Source organism: Saccopteryx leptura, chromosome 6 (genome assembly GCF_036850995.1).
Source record: "Saccopteryx leptura isolate mSacLep1 chromosome 6, mSacLep1_pri_phased_curated, whole genome shotgun sequence".
Taxonomy (NCBI): domain Eukaryota; kingdom Metazoa; phylum Chordata; class Mammalia; order Chiroptera; family Emballonuridae; genus Saccopteryx; species Saccopteryx leptura.
In genome coordinates this window covers 108,795,860-108,813,389 of record NC_089508.1, presented here as the reverse complement: position 1 = coordinate 108,813,389, position 17,530 = coordinate 108,795,860, and the positions used below count along the sequence as shown (strand labels likewise).

At 41.2% G+C, this 17,530-nt stretch overlaps 1 protein-coding gene across 1 annotated transcript in view; it reads right to left on the bottom strand.

The window, feature by feature from the left end:
* Positions 1-14,907, bottom strand: part of MIPOL1 (mirror-image polydactyly 1) — a 347,233-nt gene extending 332,326 nt beyond the window's left edge. Inside the window, exon 1 of the mRNA XM_066344523.1 lies at positions 14,753-14,907. The gene's annotated coding sequence lies outside the window, so the exon portion shown is untranslated. The remainder of the gene's footprint in view (positions 1-14,752) is intronic.
* Positions 14,908-17,530: the final 2,623 nt, after the last annotated feature.

Genomic DNA, 17,530 nt, shown 5'->3' with positions numbered 1-17,530 from the left:
TCTGCTACTAGTACACAACTTAGAAACTGCCACTGTTCCACCTGCAATTCTATCCAGAGGAGTTCCTTGGTGCACTAACAACAATGTCAACAGTGACCCTGTGGTGCCTGAAACCTTCTAAGGCCAAGCTCCTCCCATTCCCTCTCTTCCCTCTTCTAAAAACACATACATCTCTCTCACTCTCTGTCTAACTCGCTCACATTTCATTGCCAGATATTAGAAACTAACTAGTCATTTTTAAGAACTTCTCAAAAATAACAGGGAAACTTTTTTATATACTTACTTTTCAATCTTCTGACAACCCAGAAGATTTCAAAGGGTTTAAAAATCATTATTTCCTTTAAAACAAATACACTGGTTATACTCTAAATATAATCACTAGAGGTCAGAGCTGACCCAAGATTAATATCAAATGATACTGCATTCCTGACTTTGTAGAGATTATTAAAGATAGAAGAAAATTAGATATAAATTCTAGGCACTGTTTAAATGACCATATCCTCTAGAAAATAGTCCAGAATACACTAAAACAAAAATAGAAAGAAGGAAAAAATATCACTCCTTACATTCACAAATAAAAAATAAAGTATTTTTAAAATCTTAGTGTGGTCCCTTTGTCATTTTTGCTTTACATACTAATATGTAATAAATACGTACAGACACTTGATTTTTTGCAATATTACATCATAAACACATTTCTTAAAATCACTTTAACGGTTGTTTAATATCCCACTGATGACAATATCATAGTTTTCTGTCATGAACAGCACTGGAGAAAACATCTTGATGGCAGCTTTTAAAAATCCCATTAACATTAAATGTGACAATGTTAAGAAGTAGTCTAAATTTTTATCCACTAATAGGCAAATAGTATGGTATCTTGTTTTTCACAAAGTATTTCCTAAAATTAAGACCATATTTGAGAAGATAAACTATTCCAAAAAACTTTAGTGAAGAAAATAATTTTTCTAATATTGAAGGTAGACTAAACATGAGCTTCCAGAACAATCGGTTAGTATTCATGTAACAAAATATTTTAAATGAGATTTTAATTCTAAGATGGCAAATAAAAACATGCATTTAAAGATGTAAACTCAGATTTTAATTTAAATGGAGATAAAATTAATCATCTGCATGCAATAAAGATGGTAGAAATGAAGCCACTAAAATCCTAAACTGAGTTTCTGACCAGTGCAGAAAGAAACCCAGATAGCGAGCTCCTGTATATGGACTTCCTGAGCTACAGTTCACTTACTTGAGTGAATTAGAAAAATCCTGCCCACTGTGCCAGCTCGTGCCGCTGAATAAAATGTTCTGCTTTGGGATACCATAAGCTACATCACACCATACCTGCAGCTTCCACCCTGGTAATAAGCTATTTTGACATTATTAAGGAACCAGATTCAATTTACATAAAGTTTAAAAGATAATAAAAGTACTAAAGTACTAATTAGTTTTGAGACATGCTGTTTAAGAAAGTCTGTCATACATCAGAAAATATTTTATTAAAAAGAGGAATTTAAATATTTTTTAAAAATTAGGTTACATGACACGGTTGAGATTTAATGCAACTCAGCATTTCAACACTCAAAAGCAAACGGTATATATAACATTACCATTCAAATACCAACCAAGTAGAGTAATAATGCAAAAAGCCTTCTAAGTATGTGATGAATACCTACTTTTATCCTTGTACCCTAACATAAAATTACATGAGCTTAGGTCATACTTAATAAGACATACTTTCTAAGATTAAAACATTATTTAAAATAACAAATACATAAGTAACAAAATACACACCTTAGGGGAGGAAAAACTTTTTTCTCAATCCTCTTAAAATCCCCAGCTGGAACTGAATATTAAACTAACAACATAGATTAACAGGACAAAAGCATACACATTTATTTAATATAAGTTTTGCATAACAAAGGAGTCTTCACAAGGAAATAAAGACCTGAGAAATGGTTTAGGCCTGAGCCTTTTAATAAAAAGTGGAAAGTCCTAGAAATAAAGGACAAAATAAAGGGCACTATAGCAAACTAAAAAGCTTTTACACAGCAAAAGACACCATGAACAAAATAAAAAGACAACCCACACAATGGGAAAACATCTTCACCAATACATCTGATAAAGGGTTAGTAACCAAAATTTATAAAGAACTTGTAAAACTCAATACCAGGAAGATAAACAATCCAACTAAAAAATGGGCAAAGAACTAAAGAAACACTTCTCCAAAGAGAACATACAGATGGCCAATAGGCAGATGAAAAAAAAGTTCAACATCACTAATCATTAGAGAAATGCAAAATAAAACCACAATGAGATATCACTTCACACCTGTCAGAATGGGGCTCATCAACAAAACAACACACGATAGGTGCTGGCGAGGATGTGGAGAAAAGGGAACCCTCCTGCACTGCTGGTGGGAATGCAGACTGGTGCAGCCACTGTGGAGAACAGTATGGCGTTTCTTCAAAAAATTAAAAATAAAACTGCCTTTTGACCCAGCCATCCCACTTTTAGGAATATATCTTAAAAATACTAAATCACTGATTCAAAAGAAGATATGCTCCCCCGTGTTATTGCAGCATTGTTTACAACATGCAAGGTCTGGAAACAGCCCACGTGTCCGTCAGTGGACGAGTGGATTAAAAAGCTGTGGGCCCTGGCCGGTTGGCTCAGTGGTAGAGCGTCGGCCTGGCATGCAGGAGTCCCGGGTTCAATTCCCAGCCAGGGAACACAGGAGAAGCGCCCATCTGCTTCTCCACCCCGCCCCCTCACCTTCTTCTCTGTCTCTCTCTTCCCCTCCCGCAGCCAAAGCTCCATTGGAGCAAAAAGTTGGCCCGGGTGCTGAGGATGGCTCTGTGGCCTCTGCCTCAGGCGCTAGAATGGCTCTGGTTGCAGCAGAGCGACACCCCAGATGGGCAGAGCACTGCCCCCTGGTGTGCATGCTGGGTGGATCCCGGTCGGGAGCATGCGGGAGTCTGTCTGACTGCCTCCCCGTTTCCAACTTCAGAAAAAAAAAAAAAAAAAAAAAAGCTGTGGTACATATACACAATGGAATACTTTGCAGCCGTGAAAAGAAGGAATTCTTACCTTTTGCAATGGCATGGATGGACCTGGAGATTATTATGCTAAGTGAAATAAACCAGGCAGAGAAAGACAAATATCCTATGATCTCACTTATATGTGGAATCTAATGAACAAAGTGAACTGAGGAACGGAATAGAGGCAGAGGTGGGGTCACAGGGAGCAGAGGGACAGCTGTCAGAGGGAAGAGGGATGAGGGGATGGGATCAGAGAAGATGAAGGATTAGTGAAATTATATATACGTAACACATAGATACAGATAACAGGAGAGCAAATCCCAGAGGGAAGGGTGGAGGGAGTTAGGATGAGGGGAAAATAGGGTGCAATGGGGGACAAATGGGATGGGAGGTGAGGATGTTATATTGAGTGGGACACTTGAATCTATGTTAATACAATAAATTAAAATTATTAAAAATTTTAAAAAAAAGGCCCTGGCCGGTTGGCTCAGTGGTAGAGCGTCGGACTGGCGTGCAGAAGTCCCGGGTTCGATTCCCGGCCAGGGCACACAGGAGAAGTGCCCATCTGCTTCTCCACCCCTCCCCCTCTCCTTCCTGTCTCTCTCTTCCCCTCCCGCAGCCGAGGCTCCACTGGAGCAAAGATGGCCCGGGCGCTGGGAATGGCTCCTTGGCCTCTGCCCCAGGCGCTAGAGTGGCTCTGGTCGCGACAGAGCGACGCCCCGGAGGGGCAGAGCATCGCCCCTTGTGGGCGTGCCAGGTGGATCCCGGTCGGGCGCATGCGGGAGTCTGTCTGACTGTCTCTCCCCGTTTCCAGCTTCAGAAAAATACAAAAAAAAAAAATAAAAAATAAAAATAAAAAAATTAAAAAAAAAAAAGAAAACATGGAAGAGCCAAGAGTAGTAAACTGGGGGAAACAAGGCAAGGCCTGCTCCTTTGAATTCCACTATGTATCCTTATCCCTCTGTCTCTTAGGTTTCATTTCTTTAACCCTGCCGGCAAGAGTTTCGTTTCAGGGCTTGCAGCAGGTGACCAACCACAAAGGAATGTCTGATGAAGTCACGGACAGTTGAAACTGCTGACGATTGAAAATCCACCAACATCCATAATTGGTGAAAGCACCCCTGCACCCAGTGATAGCGAAGGCCAATCAGCAAATGCCCTGCTACCCTCCTTACTTCCCTATCCTTACCCTTAAAAGTGGCTTAAAGACTGCAGCCACTGCTGCTCTTCCATACCAGACAGCCTGGCAGGTTTCCTTTCATTAAAGCCTGTTACACTGGTCTTTCGGACTCCGATGGATTCTATCAGTCTCTGGAGGTAAGGATGTTCCTTCCTTCTGGGTATACAGAGGCCACCTCTCCCATGAAGTTCATGTACGACATATTCTAGGGGAGAAGAGGCAGGTCAGAGAGTCCTTGCAACTGCCATTTCTCAAATGTCTTCACCTTTAAGTATTCAGTATGCCAGTGCCCTATTCTATCACCTTGTGTATATGTTCTGAACCCTGTCAATACAAAAAGAAAATGTTCTACAAATTACCCTTTCTTAATGATACATTGTTTAGGATAATAACCATAGTGGAGGGAAAATAAAAGCATGAAAGTACTAATCAAAAGTGGCTATATTGATATTAAACAATTAAAACAAGAAATATTACCAAAACTAAAGAAGTACAGCCTGGTCAGGTGGTGGCGCAGTGGATAGAGCGTCGGACTGGGATGCAGAAGACCCAGGTTTGAGACCCCGAGGTCACCAGCTTGAGCGTGGGCTCATCTGGTTTGAGCAAAGCTCACCAGCTTGAGCCCAAGGTCACTGGCTCGAGCAAGGGGTTACTCCATCTGCTGAAGGCCCACGGTCAAGGCACATATGAGAAAGCAATCAATGAACAACTAAGGTGTTGCAACACACAACAAAAAACTAATGATTGATGCTTCTCATCTCTCCGTTCCTGTCTGTCTCTGACTCTCTCTTTCTTCCTCTGTCTCTAAAAAAAAACCAAAAAACAAACTAAAGAAGTACAATAAAGGATTTAATTCACTAACAAGACATAAACAATCCTAAATATTTAAGTACTTAACAAGAGTGTCAAATGCATAAGTTATGATGAAAAACTATCAGACAGATACCTAATTAGTCAGAAACCTCACCACACCTTTAGCAATCAGGAAAGTAAGTATTCAGAAGCTCAGCAAGGATATATAAGGCTCAGTATATCAATCAACTTGAACTGACTGACATTTATAGAAAACCCTACCCAATGTGGCAGAGTACATAAACTTTTCAAATGCACATGGCACATTTATCAGGAAAAAAAAACCTATTTTAGTTCATATAACAAACCTCAACACATTTATAAAAACTGAAATTCTACAAACTGTGTTCTTATACTACAACAGAAATGAACTAGAAATCAGTAACAGAAAGGTCTCTTGAAAATCCCCAAATGCTTCTAAATAACCCATGGTACAAAAAGAAGTAGAAAGGGAAATTGTACAGTATTTTGAAGTATAAAAAAGTAGAAATAAATTATCAAAATGTATGAGATGTAGCCTGATCAGTGCTTGGAGAGAAATTTATGGTACTAAACATATAGATGTAAAGAGGAAGAAAACCTCTTAATAATTAAGCATCCGCTTAAAAAACATAATATACAAAATTAAGAGAAAATAAATCCAAATCAAACACAATGAAGGAAATAATAGCAAAAATCAATGAAATTGAAAATATAAAAATCAACATGGAAAAGATCAATAAAACCAAAAGCTGGTTCTTTGAAGTGAAACTGACAGACTTCTTTCCAGAATGATCAAAATACAGACATAAATTGCCAGAATGAGGACATTAAACCAAACCCACAGACATTAGAAAGATAAAAAGGTAATATCACAAACAGCTTTATACCTACAAATTTGACAAGTTCCTTAGAAAACACAATTTATCAAAGCTAACTCAGTAAGAACAGATAACCAAAATAGTCCTGTATCGCCATGGCCGGTTGGCTCAGTGGTAGAGTGTCATCCTGGCATGCAGGAGTCCCAGGTTCGATTCCCGGCCAGGGCACATAGGGGAAGCGCCCATCTGCTTCTCCACCCCGCCCCCTCTCCTTCCTCTCTGTCTCTCTCTTCCCCTCCCGCAGCCAAGGCTCCATTGGAGCAAAAAGTTGGCCCGGGCACTGAGGATGGCTCTATGGCCTCTGCCTCAGGCGCTAGAATGGCTCTGGTTGCAGCAGAGTGACACCCCAGATGGGCAGAGCATCGCCCCCTGGTGGGAGTGCTGGGTGGAACCCGGTCCGGCGCATGTGGGAGTCTGTCTGACTGCCTCCCCATTTCCAACTTCAGAAAAATACAAAAAAATAAAAATAAATAAAAAATAGTCCTGTATCTATTAAAGCAATGATTGTATTTTTCACTCCATTAAGACACATCTGATCATGAGACACACCTAGGGTTTTAAGGAGGAAGACAAAAATATATATATATTCTGAACCAAATGGTGTTAAAATATTTAATAAAATACTGTAATTTTTGCTCCATAAGACACATGGGCATTTCCCCCTCCACTTATAGAGGAAAAAAAGTGTGTCTTATGGAATGAAAAATACGGTAAATTCATAGTTTAAAAACTCCTCCAGCCCTGGCCGGTTGGCTCAGCGGTAGAGCGTCGGCCTAGCGTGCGGAGGACCCGGGTTCGATTCCCGGCCAGGGCACACAGGAGAAGCGCCCATTTGCTTCTCCACCCCTCCGCCGCGCTTTCCTCTCTGTCTCTCTCTTCCCCTCCCACAGCCAAGGCTCCATTGGAGCAAAGATGGCCCGGGCGCTGGGGATGGCTCTGTGGCCGCTGCCTCAGGCGCTAGAGTGGCTCTGGTCGCAACATGGCGACGCCCAGGATGGGCAGAGCATCGCCCCCTGGTGGGCAGAGCGTCGCCCCATGGTGGGCGTGCCGGGTGGATCCCGGTCGGGCACATGCGGGAGTCTGTCTGACTGTCTCTCCCCGTTTCCAGCTTCAGAGAAATACAAAAAAAAAAAAAAAAAAAAAGAAATAGCACTAATATCTACCAACTAGGGTCTGGGTCAGGGGTCGGGAACCTTTTTGGCTGAGAGAGCCATAAACGCCACATATTTTAAAATTTAATTCCATGAGAGCCATACAATGACCCGTGTACGTTATGCATTATCAGTAAAAATTTGGTGTTGTCCTGGAGGACAGCTGTGATTGGCTCCAGCCATCCGCAACCATGAACATGAGTGGTAGGAAATGAATGGATTGTAATATATGAGAATGTTTTATATTTTTAATGTTATTTTTTTTTTTTTTTTTTTTTTTTTTTTTTTTTTTTTTTTGGTATTTTTCTGAAGCTGGAAACGGGGAGAGACAGTCAGACAGACTCCCGCATGCGCCCGACCGGGATCCACCCGGCACGCCCACCAGGGGGCGATGCTCTGCCCCTGGGGGGGGGGGTCGCTCTGCAGCGACCAGAGCCACTCTAGCGCCTGGGGCAGAGGCCAAGGAGCCATCCCCAGCGCCCGGGGCCATCTTTGCTCCAATGGAGCCTTGGCTGCGGGAGGGGAAGAGAGAGACAGAGAGGAAGGAGGGGGAGGGGGTGGAGAAGCAAATGGGCGCTTCTCCTATGTGCCCTGGCCGGGAATCAAACCCGGGTCCCCCGCACGCCAGGCCGACGCTCTACCGCTGAGCCAACCGGCCAGGGCTATTATTATTTTTTTTTTATTAAAGATTTGTCTGCGAGCCAGATGCAGCCATCAAAAGAGCCACATCTGGCTCACGAGCCATGGGTTCCCAAACCCTGGTCTGGGTAAACCAACTATGGTACATAACATAAATACTATAAATGCTATGTATACATACATTGATGTATAAAATCTTCTTAAATGAAAGAGGTAGTTGTAAATAAAACATAACCATTATTGGCTCTGGTCGGTTGGCTCAGTGGTAGAGAGTCAGCCCGGCGTGTGGAAGTCCCGCGTTCGATTCCCAGCCAAGGCACACAGAAGAAGTGCCCATCTGCTTCTCCACCTTTCCCCCTCTCCTTTCTCTCTGTCTCTCTCTTCCCCTTCCGCAGCCAAGGCTCCATGGAAGCAGTTGGCCCGGGAGCTGAGAATGGCTCCATGGCCTCTGCCTCAGGTGCTAGAATGGCTCCAATTGTAGCAGAGTTAACACCCCAGATGGGCATGCTGGGTGGATCCCGGTGGGGCACATGCGGGAGTCTGTCTGCCTCCCCCCCTACTTCTCACTTTGCAAAAATACCAAAAAAAAAACCCCAAAAACATAACCATTGTTATATTTAAAAAACCAAAAAGGCAAAAAAGGAAACAAAATAAAAACAAACCAGTGTTGAGATACATAGACACAAGTAAGGAAATGCATCAAGAAAGATCTGAAAAGATACATCCCAGGATGCAATAGTCTCTACAATAACCATTAAAAGAATGGTAAAGCATGTGTAATTTCCAAAGTAACAGAGGGTAAAAGTGATATAATACAAAATATGAATGGGTAAAACATACAAATACTAAATGCTCTAATTATAAAACAAGAAAGTACTGCTGGATTTTAAGAAATCCAATTCTATGCACCCATTAACCAAAAGGGCGCTGCCAGAGCTATGTCAAAATCATAGCCTGGAGAAGACTCAGGAAAGATGGCAGCTAAGTACAGTATGGGATCTGGATTGGGTCCTACAACAGAAAAAGAATGCTAATGGAAAAAGTAATGATATCTGGGTAAAGTGCATAATTTAGTGCAGGGGTCAGGAACCTATGGCTCACAAGCCAGATGTGGCTCTTTTGATGATTGCATCTGGCTCGCAGACAAATCTTTAATAAAAATAATAACGTTAAAAATATAAAACATTCTCATGTATTACAATCCATTCATTTCCCACTGCTCATGTTCATGGTTGCGGGTGGCTGGAGCCAATCACAGCTGTCCTCCGGGACAACACCAAATTTTTATTGGATAACGCGTAACATACACGGGTCGTTGTATGGCTCTCACGAAATTCCATTTTAAAATATGTGGAGTCATGGCTCTCTCAGCCAAAAAGATTCCTGACCCCTGATTTAGTGTATGGTACTGTAACAATATTAATTCTTGGTTTTGATGATTGTACCATGATTATGCATTACATTAACATTAGAAGTACAGTGCAGGGTTTACAGAAACTTTCTGTACTATTTATGCAACTTTTTGATAAGGCTAAAAATATTTCAAAGTAAAAAGTATAAAAATCAGACTTAACTTGAACACAAAAAGCGAGATTAGAGATAAAAAGGTATAATTATTAGTGGGGGAAAAAGTTAAATTCAGACAAATGATAAAATTGGATGCTTCTAATAACGCAACCTCAATATAAATAAACCAAACAATGAACAGCACTACAAGGAGAACAGAATTCACAACTACATAGGGAGAGTCAGCACACAGTAAATTGTCAGTCAATCACACACACACATAAATCCATAAGAAAAGAGAAGATTTTCCACAAATTTCCCCCCTCAAGGCTTTGCTAAGTGTGTCTCTAAACAGGTCAACTCATAACATAGCAGCTGGCTTCCTCAAAGTGCACAAGCAGGGTCCTGCCAGTGGAAAGGAAGTTCTAGTCTTTTGTAACCTACCTAATCCACAATGACACTGACCATTTCTGCCATGTTCTTTTAGAAGTGAGCTTCTAGATCCAGTCTACCTTAAGGGGAAAGGATTATACAAGAGTGTGAATACCAGGGTTATCTACCACAGCTAGCATAAAGAGAAAAGAAACTGAAATTCAAGTTAGGAGAACTGGGTTTCAGTAGGTATGTGACTAAATACAATCTCAAGGCCTCAGTGTCTTCACTGAAAAAACAAAAAAACAAAACAAAAAAAATTGAGGGTAGCTTAAATGACCTCCAGGGTCATTTAAAGTCTAAGTTCTAAATTCTGTATTTTCCTACTGTGACTTTAGTAAAGATTATTATAGATACTTGGTCAAAATGCCTCATTTTACAAAAGAGCTAAGTCTGGAAAAAGTCAACACAGGTAGTAAGCTATGCTTATCTCTGCTCTTATGCCCAGTGCCTTTCGCTGTAGTGCACTGCTCTTACAATTCATGTCCTAAAACAGCCCTATCCTCTCTTTAAGTCTCAAAATCCATTAAATTAAAAAGGAAGAGAGGATAACACAGTACTAACAACAGCAGCAAGAACTGATTAATGTTCTGAGCTCTCTCTTTTTCTCTCATCAACGCTAAAGCCATCTCTGTAGGTGGCATGTTGGAAGAAAGTGAGCTAGCCTCTCTGCCCATCCTTGTCCCAGGTATCTGGACATTTTAGTAATAACATTATTTGATGGAAGTAAAGTGTAAAAGCAACAGATAATAGAGCATAACAGAGAAAAAGTCATCTTAAACAAAGTAAACCTAAATGAAGTTATCTAAAAACAGAAACTGGCCTGACCAGGCGGTGGCGCAGTGGATAGAGCGTCGGACTGGGATGCAAAGGACTCAGGTTCGAAACCCCGAGGTCACCAGCTTGAGCGCAGGCTCATCTGGTTTGAGGAAAAGCTCACCAGCTTGGACCCAAGGTCGCTGGCTCGAGCAAGGGGTTACTCGGTCTGCTGAAGGCCCGCGGTCAAGGCACATATGAGAAAGCAATCAATGAACAGCTCAAGTGTCGCAATGCGCAACGAAAAACTAATGATTGATGCTTCTCATCTCTCCATTCCTGTCTGTCTGTCCCTGTCTATCCCTCTCTCTGACTCTCTCTCTGTCCCTGTAAAAAAACAAAACAAAAAAAACCCCCAAAAAACAACAACAAAAAAACCCAAACAAACTGCAACCAGAAAAAGGCAAGCTTTGTTTCCACTCAGAATCCTGGAAAATGGTGTCAGGGGGGTCCATCACTGGCAATAGCAGGCAGGCAATGTCCAGGAAGTAGGTACTCTAAGAAGCTAATCACAACAATTGGAATGACAAATATATCCTTACCATACAGAAGCATTAATCAAGCTCTAGTACCATTAAATATCTGTACTACATAAACACATATTAACTTCCGCATGAGGTCAGGGACCAAGATGGGACAGGGGACTCACTTGCTAGAAAATCCCCTCCACAGCACACATCCTTTATCCTTTACCAGCCATCATTTGTAATAACTCTAACTCTGGTTCAAGAAGTGCATTGAAAACCTTGTATATAAGTACAATTATATCGTGTGGCAATTATAAAGCAGGAAGGTATTTATACTAGTCAAATTATGTGTGTATGTATGTGAATATATGCTTATAGAAATACATAACTGCATCCATAATTTCTCTGTAAGAAAGGCTCAGGGATAGTAGTGGGTTGTTGGTAGAAGCTGAGGCCAAGTGGTATATCTTAAATCTGTTTGCTGATTTCAATTATCTGCATCAAAGAAAAATCACACTGATAGAGATTTCCTGCAAGCTTCTTGTTAGTTTTAGCCTCTCTCTAAATATATATACCTAAATTCACTTCTATAAACCACCTAGAATAAAAAAAGTGTTAGCTTCTAATGTTAATATAGGGGCTCAGGGAACATGCAGATACTCCAGCCCCTTCAGGCTTTTGTACAGTGCATTTTCACCAATGAAATCAAAGTTGGTTTTGCATCTCATATGCATACTTGAACAACTTTCTTTGACTTGTTGTTTGCTTCTCTTATGTTCTTGTTTAATTAAAAAAAATCAAATGCTTCTTTTTTTTATCGCTTCATATTCATTTTGAAATATCCCCTAATTTTTGTGAGCAGTACAATATTCAAAAAAAGTTTTCAAAACTATCAAAAGTTTTTTGGTACTGAGTGAAAGGCAGGGAACCAAAATAAGAGAAATGACCTGGACAGCCCAATGGGGCACTTAAGGGAGAGAGAACTTCTATCCTGGGCAGGGGTGCCCAGGTGAGCTGCATGGCTGAAGCTCTTGGTTATGACTTCCTATATTATCAATCTACTCAATTGGTAGACATAAATTTCTTTCTTTTTTAAAAAAATTAAGCGAGAGGCGGGGAGGCAAAGACAGACTCCCAAATGCACCCTGTCCAGGATCTACAGGGAAGCCTCCTACCAGCAAAGCTCTGCCTATGCTGAGCTATTTTAGCACCTAAGGCAAGGTCATGGAGCCATCCTCAGCACCTGGGGCCAACTGAGCTCCAACCATTGAGCCATAGCTGCAGGAGAGGAGAGAGAGAGAGATAGGAGGAGGAGGGGTGGAGCAGTAGATGGTCACTTCTCCTGTGTGTCCTGACTGGAATTCGAACACGGGCCTTCCAGAATTGCTTAGATATTTACCCTTGCCCTAAACTTTTCTACAATACCAAAGAAGGCTTGTATCTCCTTTCTCTTCTCACTCTTCCCATTCATTTGTCCCTCAGGAGAGGAGCAATAGGAACAGATTAGTGCTGTCTCAAACAGGTCTCTAATTAGTCATGAGTAAAATGGTAAAAAACAAAGAAAGTATGATTAGGGGTTTAAAATTTAACTCCAAATACTACAGTACACATTACTTAATACTATTAGGTATTTATACTTTTTTGATTTAGCCCATCTCAGTTAATAATTTCACCACCACTACTGAAATGATTACAGTCATTTCTGAACAGTCCTTTTTCCACATAGCAGGGGTTAGAAAATTATGAAACAAGAAAGAAAGTAGGGAGAGAAGGACAGAGGCAGGCAGGCCGGCAAACAAGCACACAGACAAAAAAGAAAGGAAAGGAAGGCAGGAAAGGAAAGAGGGAGGAAGGGAGGCAAGGAGGAAGGGAAGAAAAGGGAGGGAGGGAGAGAGGGAGGAAATAAGAGAGAAAAAAGAAAATAAGAAAAAGGAAGAAAGAGAGGGAGGGAGGGAGGGAAAGAAGGAAGGAAGGAAATAGAGATTGCATATGGCCTGCAAAGCCTAGTACAGGCAGTCCCAGCTTCACACAGTACTGCTTTAACTGCACCTTGACAAAGCAAAGACTGCCTGTATTTACTATCTAGCCCTTAACATAAAATTTCATGATCCTTGCAATAAAGGATATCCGAATGGCCAGTAAATGTATTAAAGAAGTGTTAAATTTATTAGTCCTTAGGAAAATCCGGGAAAACCCCAGTGTGATATCACTATATATACCCACCAAAATGACTAAAATAAGTAAGATAATACTAACTGTGGAAAGCATTTAGAGGAGCCAGAATTCTGAAACACTCCTAAAAGAAGTGTTAACTGACACAACTAATTTGAAAAACTTTTTGGTAGTTAAACCAGAACTACATTCCTGTATATCCTAGAATACAGCCATTTAGCCAGTAGGTATATATCCAACAGAAATGTATACATATGTTCACCAAATTACTTATAAAAATGTTCATAGGAACCTTATTGGTACTAGCCAAAAACTGGATGGAACACCGTACAGCATAAGAACAAACTACTGTTACATAACTTGTATAAATCTCACAAATACAATATGGGCAAAAGTGAGACACAACGAACTATATACTGTATGATTCAACTAATGTAAAGTTAATAAATTCATTGATGATGTTAAAAATCAACATAATGGTTACCTTTGGACAGGAGGCGCAAAGTGGGGCTTCTGAGACATGGCTCTTTTCCAATCTGGGACTGGATATGCTTCGTGAAAATTCAGTGAGCTCTACAATTATGATTCATGCTCTTTTCTGGAGCTCTATTACCCTTTAAAAATTAACACATCAAACAATTTCTATAAACTAGGTCTTTGAAGGAAAACTGTGCATATCTCCCATTCACTTTTCTTATTTGCCATCATGACCTCGCACCCATGAGATACAGTATCTTTAATTCCTGTTACCTAATCCAGAAGTCAGCTCTGTTTTAATTGATTTTTTTTTTTGGTATACTATTGCATAGGATACCCAAATGAATATGTAGCTTTATTTCACACTAGATCCCAAGGAGAAATTCTGAAAAGCCAACACCCTGTGACAGCATGTTAAAATTACCTGGGGAAGAAAGGAAAACTTCCCTGAAATGTAGTTTTGTTTTGCCCCTTGTTTTGGTTTACCTTTGTCCACTAATACAGTGATTTAATCAGCATAAATGTTCAAAAGAAGTTTTCAAAAAGCCTGTTCTTGAGGAAAGTTTTTCTTTCTACCATCCTGTCTAATAATGCTGCTATCTTGTGTTTATCCAGTTCCTTCCATCCATGGAGCTTAAAGTACTTCACAAATACTGCTGGGTGGTGTCACCTTCCAGTTAGAGAAATTTAGGCCAAGAGACATTAGTATCTTTCTACAGCTTGGCTCTGTGTGCTTAAAGATACCGCATTCCTTGCCGAAAAGTTACTAGTGTGAGAACTGAAATAACAAAACGATTGACTCTCAAGGGCACAGAGTCGGTCACAGAGGTTGAACCAGGACTATACCCTCTAACTCACTACCACTGAAGGGAAAAACAAACACAATCCTACAGCCGTGAACACAATGCTCGGCTGCCGAACTCCGATGGGAAAAGTGGAGATGCCTCCATCAGGCGCAGAAAGAAGACCCGTGGCTCCTGGCGACGCTGACCTTCCGGGGAGCCCCGCCACCCCGGCGCCTCGGGCCGACCTTCCCCGCAGACCCCGCGCTGCCGCTTCCCCTTCTCCACAGAGGCTGCGGCCGGAATCTCCAGGCTGCTCGCAGCCCACCCTCCTCTCCGGGAGCCCAGCCCTGCCAAGAACACACGTTTACCTGAGGAGCGCCGGCACCGCCCGGGAGCCGACTCTGCGCTCCAGTCCGGCACGAGCCGCCGCGCCAGCCAATCGCTACTCTCCGGAGCGTCGGCCCGGGCTCAACGGCGCGCGCCCGGAGGCACCGGCGGGGCGCGGCGGAGGGAGCCGACCGCAAGGCGCGGGGGTCCGCGGGGGCCGAGGCGGGTCGGGCGGGCGGTGCGCGCCGGGCATGCGCGTGCCGCGCCGGGGCCTCGGGGCGGGGTCTCGGGGCGCGGGGGAGAGCTTGCGAGTCCTCGGGAGACTTGGGAGAAGAAAGAAGGCGGTCTTGCTAGTTTTGCTTTGTAGCTGCAGACCAGATGCGACGACTGTCGGGTCCGAGAACAACTCCGCGATCTGCGAGAGCAAAACACTGTCTGGACAAAACCCCGTCTGGGTAGAGGAGGAAAACCGCGTGGTTAAAATCGCGTCCTGTAGCGTCTTCTTTAACGTCGCCGGGTCTTCCCGGGAGCCTGCGGCGTTGTGGCTTCCGGTGGTGTCCGTGCGTGGGGTGAGGTGAGAGGAGGATGGGTGGCACGCCGGGGGCTGGAGCAGGGCGCGCTACGAACTGACGGTTGAATGACAAGGGCCGAAGTTGGAGTCCAGTTCGGTGTCAAAAGCGGTACCTATCTCCTGGCCAGTGAATGCTTCCACCCAAAGTTGGAGGTGTAATCTTTTTGATTTAAGGACTAGAAAAAGATCTGGATGCTTCAAGTTTGTTATGTATCTTTAAGACAGCATGTTGAACTGTCCAAGAATTAAAAAATTGTCTTCAATTCCTGGATCTCTGTGTTGAACAAGGAATGACAGGCATAATTAATTAGCTGTTAGTAATTCAGATGTGGTTCTCTTGTTTCACAGATTAGTATTGATTTTAGAAATGTCCCGTTAACTCCTTCAGACACTAAATATTTTATTTATTCAGACACCAAATATATGTTGAGCACATACAGTGAGCCAGGTTCTCCTCAGAGTGTTGGATAATAAGAAATAATAGTTTTTACAAGTAATAGGAATAATATAAAGTTTGGCAGTTTTCCAAATTAGAAAAGTTAATGAAAGGAACTTACACTGTAGTAAGTGTAAAAGAGGGGAATGAATAAAGAAGACGTGAAAAAATTGGATGTAAGTTACTTGGAACAAAATAAGTTAGAAAATTCATGAACTCTGTTGTATTGTAATGAACGGACATTGTTCTGAAGAGGGGTTTTTTTTACAGAATAAACTTTGAAAATTCATTTTTCTTTAATTCAGCCAAGTTGAATCAGATATTTGTAGACACAAAGTACCATAAAAATATATGGGGGGCGGGGGGAGAAGAGCGGTCTAGTTTGTCAGAGTAGGTGGGAAGTGCTCTCCAATCAGGAACAATGACTTATGAAAAGGTTCAAGACCAACTCAAATTGAGAGTAAAATAAAGGAAAAGCTGCTTTTCCTAGGTAAGGAATAAAAAGATTTAAGAAGGAATAGTGACCACAACATTAAGAAAATTCAAATCAAATAATGAATTTGTAGGTTAAATTTAGAGAAAGTGGTTATACTATTTTTTGGGGGGTAAAGGTACATTATTAAGCCTAGTTTTTTAAAGCTCATTTTCTGGGTGATGAAAGTTTCCAGGGTAAAGAGAAAACCCATGTTTTATTTCTTTTTGGTAACCTGTTTTTTCCTTCTGTCTTTATTTAATGAGTTCAGACATTTTTCTCCCTAGTCCTTCCTCTGAGATAACTTTTTAATATTCTTTTCCTGAATTTTACAGACAATAGCTAATTTTTCCCAACCCCCTTCACACCACCACCTCATTCACATATGGAGTATATGGATTTCTTATACTCCATCCTGCTAACAGTTGCCAGTCTACAAGAAGTGAAAGCGACCAATTAGCTCTTGCTTTTCTCAAGTTGGTTATTTCAAAGATGTCTGTCCTCAATCCTACTACAAGTAGCACTTTTGAGGAAAATGGGTAAGGATGAGAGGGAAAAGAAAATGAACCCTCTTTTCATTACAGGAGAGACAAGAAGGTCAGATGGTGAACACTCTTAAAGTCTGTAAATATCATCAGCCTCCAAAAAGTGTACCAAGCACTTCAATCAGTTCTGAAAAAGAAACAATGAAGAAAAGGAGCTGAGAATGCCTTGTATATTAGCTCACTCTAGAGAAACAGAACAACAACACATATACACATGTACACTATACAAATACACAGAAATTTTTGTTGTAAGGGATATTTTAATTTTCAATTCTCTGATATGATATCGGACATTTTTCATACGTTTATTTCCCATCTGTTTATCTTCACTGATGAGATGTATATTCAGATGTTTTGCCCATAATTGTGTTTTTATTACTGAGTTTTAAGACTTCTTTGCATATTTTGTATATATATCCTTTATCAGATATGCAATTTGCAAATATTGGCTCCCACTCTAGCTAGTCTTCCCATTTTCTTAATAGTGTATTTAACAGAGCAGAAAAAATTAATTTTAATGAAGTTCAACTTCCCAAATTTTTCTTTTATATATTAGGGTTTTGATGTTGTAGATAAAAAGTCATTGCCAAACCCAAGATTACTTAGATTTTTATGTGAAATATTCTAGGAGTTTTATCACTTTGTATTTCACATTTAGGTCTGTGATCCATATTGAATTAATTTTTATAAAAAGTGCACTGCCTGTGTCTAGATTTATTTATTTATTTTATTTTATTTTATTTTATTCTGCATTTTTCTGAAGCTGGAAACGGGGAGAGACAGTCAGACAGACTC